The sequence below is a fragment of the Colobus angolensis genome, unplaced genomic scaffold, assembly GCF_000951035.1.
Source record: "Colobus angolensis palliatus isolate OR3802 unplaced genomic scaffold, Cang.pa_1.0 Scaffold302, whole genome shotgun sequence".
NCBI classification, from domain to species: domain Eukaryota; kingdom Metazoa; phylum Chordata; class Mammalia; order Primates; family Cercopithecidae; genus Colobus; species Colobus angolensis.
The window spans coordinates 4,195,570-4,201,569 of record NW_012116289.1 but is presented as its reverse complement, the minus strand read 5'-3'; positions in this window follow the sequence as shown (position 1 = coordinate 4,201,569).

Below are 6,000 nucleotides of genomic sequence, written 5' to 3'. Positions count from 1 at the left end.
TTCCACTTCATACTCAAATCAGTGTTTGCAAAATTATGTGCCTGGGACGACCAGGCATCAGAGGTCCCTTCGCAGAGGACCCAACTTCAGGGAATCAGTAACTCAAGAAAACCCCTGCCCTACCCTGCCCCGTCATCTCTACAGAACTGTACCAAGACTTTGAGGCACACTTCAAAATTCTCAAAACTCCATCCAAATAATCCAGTCTCATTTGAATGGCAAATGCAGTTTATTGCCTTTTAACTCTGAGAATCATTTAACTCTTTGGACAAATGGCATAACTCAGCCAACCAAACTACTGAGTTTCCCAGAGTGCCCAGATTTCCTTTCATTCTAGAAAAGCCAGGGGTTTTCTGCAAGAGTTAAAAAGGAAGGTGATTTCTTTTTTCCTCTTCCAAATTTGGCAAGCTGTTCTCAGTGGATGTCAAAGATGGGCTTATTTTTGTTCAATGCTCAGTTTTAGGCCTTTTAGACTTTTCCTTCCTCCTGCTAAAGGGACTTCAGAATTTAAAGTGAATATTTATTTTACAGAATCCTTGCCCTAAGCAATCTAAGTGTCCATCAATGGATGCACGGATAAACAAAATATGGCCCATACATATAACTGAGTATTATTCAGCCTTAAAAATAGAGAGTAATTCTGACACATGCTAAAACGTAAACCTCGAGGACATCATGCTAAGTAAAACAAGCCAGACACAAAAGAGACAAATACTACATGATTGCACTTACATGAGTTACTTAGTCAAACCCATAGACACGGAACATTGAACGGTGGTTGCCAGGGGCTGGGGGGAGAAGGGAATGGGAAGTTATGTTTAGTAGGTATGGCGTGTCCATTAGGGAAGGTGACAAAGTTCTGGCAATGGATGCTGGTGGTGGTTGCACAACAGAATGTAGGTATATACTTCATGCCACTGCACACTTAAAAATGGTTAAGATGGGGCCGGGCACAGTGGCTCATGCCTGTAATCCCAGCACTTTGGGAAGCAGAGGCAAGCGGGTCACCTGAGGTCAGGAGTTTGAGACCAGCCTGGCCAACATGGCGAAACCCCATCTCTACTAAAAATACAAAAAAATCAGCTGGGCGTGGTGGCAGGAGCCTATAATCCCAGCTACTTGGGAGGCTGAGGCAGGAGAATCACTTGTACCTGGGAGATGACTGTTGCAGTGAGCCAAGATTGCACCATTGCACTCCAGCCTGGGCAAGAAGAATGAAACTCCATCTCAAAAAAGAAAGAAAGAAAGAAAGAAAAAATGGTTAAGATGGTGAATTTTATTTTATGTATATGTTACCACAATTAAAAGTATGTATACCTATGTTATATAGGTTTTATCATCCTTTGACTGGTTCATGCAATTCTGAAGGGAGATACAGTCCTTTCCCCAGCACTGGGACAACTCCGTAGCTTTCAGGTCTTGCTAGCACCAAGGCAGCGTGCTGTCAGGCAGATGCCACAGTTCAGCCACCTGCAGTCGGGATCGCTGATGTCCAGGACATTTCACAGAGGCTTTTTCCTGGGTCTGTGTTCTTGGCAAAGTGATAATGCTCCTAATTAGCACAGAGACCTGCGTCCAGACAGCCTGACAGGCCGGGCCCTTAGATGTGGGGATGGGGAGGAAGCCAGAGGAGGCTCTTCTGCAGGATATGCTCCCAGGCTGAAGCTGACCCCAGCTAGGAGTGGCTGAGCACCCAGCAGTGGGGAGGCAAGGGCTGGAAGGAAAAGGGGGGTCCTAGATAGAGAGGGCAAGAGGAGAATGTTTTGCTGACAGAAAAGAGATATGTTTTAGACCAACTTCTAATGCTTGTGTGGTTTTAATCTCGTGGCCAGAGAACAGTGCATTTCAGGATAAGCTGAATTAATTTACTGTCTTCTGTGCTCTTCTTCCAATGAGGACCCAGGGAGGCTTCTGCAAAAGAATTTCTCTGGCCTTTTCCGTCTCCACTCTTTTTCTCCCACAATTAAAGCCCATGGAGACTTTGCTGAATGAGTTAAAACAAGTAGGGGAAGCTTAAGAGCAGAACTTCATCTCCCACAATGTGACATCTAGCCCTTTCTCTTTCCCGGTGACAGGCCCTTGAATCTTAGAGACTCTGTACCTCACTGACCCCTATAATGCCATAGTGAATTCAATGGTGGCTCCCCAAAACATATGTCCACCTAGAACCTATGCATGTCCCCTAATTTGGAAAAAGGGTCTTTGCAGATGTGATTAAGGATCTCAAAAGAAGATCATCCTGGATAATCCAGGCAGGCCTTAAACCCAATGACAAGAGTCCATATAAAATAAAGGCAGAGGGAGATTTGAGACACAGAGAAGGCCAAGTGAGAATGGATACAGAGATTGGAAAAATGCAGCCCAAAATGAGGAACTGCTGGAGCCACCAGAAGCTGGAAGAGGTAAGGAAGAATAGTTGCTTAGAGCAGTGGTCCCCAAACATTTTGGCACCAGTGACTGCTTTTAGGGAAGATAATTTTTCCACAGACATGGGAGTTGTGGGAGGATGGTTTTGGGATGATTCAAATGCATTACATTTATTGTGAACTTTATTTCTACTATTAAATTGTGATATATAATGAAATAATTATACAATTATACAACTCACCATAATGTAGAATCAGTGGGAGTCCTGAGCTTGTTTTCCTGCAACTAGACAGTCTCATCTCTGTGGGGGATGGGAGACAGTGACAGATCATCAGGCATTAGATTCTCATAAGGAGCACGCAGCCTAGATCCCTTGCATGTTCAGTTCACAATAGGGTTGGTGCTCCTGTGAGAATCTAATGCCCCTGCTGATCTGACAGGAAGCAGACCTTGGGCAGTAATGCTCCCTCACCTGCTGCTCAACTCCTACTGTGTGGCCCGGTTTCTAACAGGCCACAGACCAGTCTGTGGCTTGGGGGTTGGGGATCCTTACCCTAGAGCCTTCAGAGTGAGTGTGACAAAGCTGACACCCTGATTTCAGACTAAAGGAATAAATTTCTGTTGTTTTAAGCCACTGAAGTTTGTGGTAATTTGTTAGAGCAGCTCTAAAAACTGGATACACAGGGATGCTCAAATTCTCCTGTGCACACATCACCTGGGGACCTGCCTGTGAGACAGTAGGTCAAGGCTGGGGTCCAAGATTCTACATTGCTGAGACATTTCCCATGATACAAATGTTGTTGACTGTTCCACACACTTTGAACACACAAAAACTAGTTTGGGATATCGACTTTCAAACAGAAGCACAATAAATAAACATTTTAATTATGTGCAGCTGGGAGCCACTGGCTAGCATTCAATCTTGACTTGGGCCTCTGTGCTCTTTACCTATGTTCTGTGATTTTTATCACAGTAGTTGTCTTGATGTGTTCAGTGCTATATAGAATGCCATTATCTATAATCTCTGCCCCAAAACTTAGAACCAATGATTACTTTTGCACAAAGGTCTCTGTGTCTCATCTTCCTTACCTGTTAAACAAGGGACTTGGACTAGGTTTGCTTAAGTTTCTTCCAGCTCAAACTTTCTTTGAGTATGGGATACTTCTCACGCCCAGGAAGAAGATTCTGTGAGTCTCAGTTATCTACCTGTGCTTTCAAACGCCATCCTTTACTTTAACCTTGAAGCCTTTCTCCTCATTTAGTCCTATACTAAGGAAATAAAGTATCCTAGACGGGATAGAATATTCCTTGCTCATTGCTGCTGTGATTTTTCTTACTGTCAGCTGAGGTAACCATAGTGAGTGGTAAGCTTTTTGCTGAATAACTAATTCCCATGAACTAGTTGTTGCTAAGTCTTTCTGATCTGTCCTCTATTTTCAAGGAGAGGGTGTGTGCGTGTGTGTGTGTGTGTGTGTGTGTGTGTGTGATAAACTTCACTGACTTCATCCCTGTGGTTGGCTTGTGCACATAACTGAGTGAGAATGCTGACTACATCCAAACCATGTAGCTGTGATCTGTGTTCCTTTAGCACAATCCAGAAAATATCCATCTTCTGTGGGTGTTGCTCTGGGGGCATAAAGTGACCACTGCCTTTATCAGAATGTCACTCCCTTAATACGTGGTTTTTACAAAAAGCACTTTACTCTCAGGATTGACACTGTAGAATTTTGCAAAGATGCTACAGATTGTCCAATAATCGCAGCCGGACAGCCATTTTCAAAAGCCACAATTCAGTTCCTCTGAATTCTTATTGCCCAACCAGACTCCACTCCTTGAAGTAAGCACTTAAAAGATTTGGTTTTAAAATATCCAAAAAACGGATAAGGCAGGAGCCACTCATCAATGACACAGATTTTCCAGCTCATCGAAAATGCATTTACCTTCCTCACAGGTCTAGCGGGCATCTCCTCACTGACCTTCACAGGCAAGTTGGAATGGAAGGGTGTTGCTGGAAATGGAGTGAGGTCATGTTAAACATGTCCCCAAATGTTTATGCTGGGGAGTGATCAGTAACCACCATCTTCACTTTACTTAGATTCATTTTGTTTTTCTTCACTGCCTCACCCCTCTTCTCTTCCTGTTTCTGTCAAACTTGTTTGGTGATGAAAACAGAGATCCTCACAAGATACCTAATAGCTGTGAAGGCTGATAGTAGGAATACAACAGGGCAGGAGGCTGCTTGTGGGATCTGGGATTGGAGGCATACGTAAGACCAGCATCTTCTCCTCATACCTCTGACTCTTATCTACTCCGTGCTCTGTTCTTTCTACCTTGCAGTTTCCTCTGTTTGCTCAGTGTCTCTGCTCCTCTGTTGCTTAAACTTACACGTGGCACTTTCCAGCCACCTAACCTGTTTCTTGCTATATGTTGCCTCCCCTCCAACTGCATTTTGGCAAATTCTTTCCAGGTATTGTAGTTCAAATTCTCAAGGGAAAGAATTTGGTCATATGAGGACCTTACCTTTTCATTGGACCAATGTAAGATTGCTGTCTAGCCTCTTATTGGTGCTCCCAGATCATGTGATTTTTGGTCACGTGACTTTCATGGACCCAATCATCTGTGACTCAGGAATCACAAGGTACAAATCATGGCCCAGGCAGGAAAGGACTGAGGGCTGGGCCTATTTTTTGTGAAGAGTTTAGACGGGGCTGGCAATTTCCAGGGTACAGGCTTTCCTCATCTTACCCTGAAAGGGATCTAGATATAAAAGTCAGGTGACGAGCTTCAGGGGGTTGGAAGCCACAGGACACGGAGCTACAGAGTAAGTACAGCCAGCCTCCTGGATTCAGTCTTGAAAAGTGAGAATGAGTGAAGCCAGAGTCACAGAGAATTGAAGCTGACCTCCTTGAAAACGAGACCAAAGAAGTGTGTTCAGAAGCCAAAAATGAGCTGGAGCCCTTGTAGAGGCTCAGCCCAACGTATGAAAACATTGTCAGGAAGAGGAGGCTGAGGCCTTGCTGGAAGCGGCGGGTGTGAAAGGGCAGGAGAGGAAAGCTCTCAGCTGTGAATGTGCGTTGTGCTTGTGGAAGCGAATCGGGCCACAGCCTGCCACACTGCACATCAAGGGTCATGGCACTGTGTGAATTCCATTTACAGGTCCCCTTTTTAAAAAGGCAAAGCTGGCCTTCCTGGCTCTAATGGAGAAGAGAAGTTTCAAGTTTACAGCTGGAGAGGAGGACGTTTCCCTGGCACTTGGGAGACTTGGATTGTCGGGCTGGGTACCACATTGCTATTGTGGTCCTCAAGGCCCCTTCCCAATGCCACCCCCTTCGCATTTTCTGTACTCCACTGCTTAGTCACTTTTACCAAAGATTTCTTATGTTTGCATAGCCGTATGTGGCATTAAGAGTGACTTGACTTAAAAGCTAATTCAATAAAACTTCTGGAAGAAAATAAAGAATACTTGCACAACCTGGGGATGAGCAGAGATTCCACAGACAGGACACTAAAACACTAACCATAAAAGAATAAAAATAATAAATTGGACTTCATCAAAATTAAAAGATTTTGCTCATTAAAAGACACCAGTGAAAACATGAAATGAAAGCTAAAGACTGAGAGGAATATCCCAGT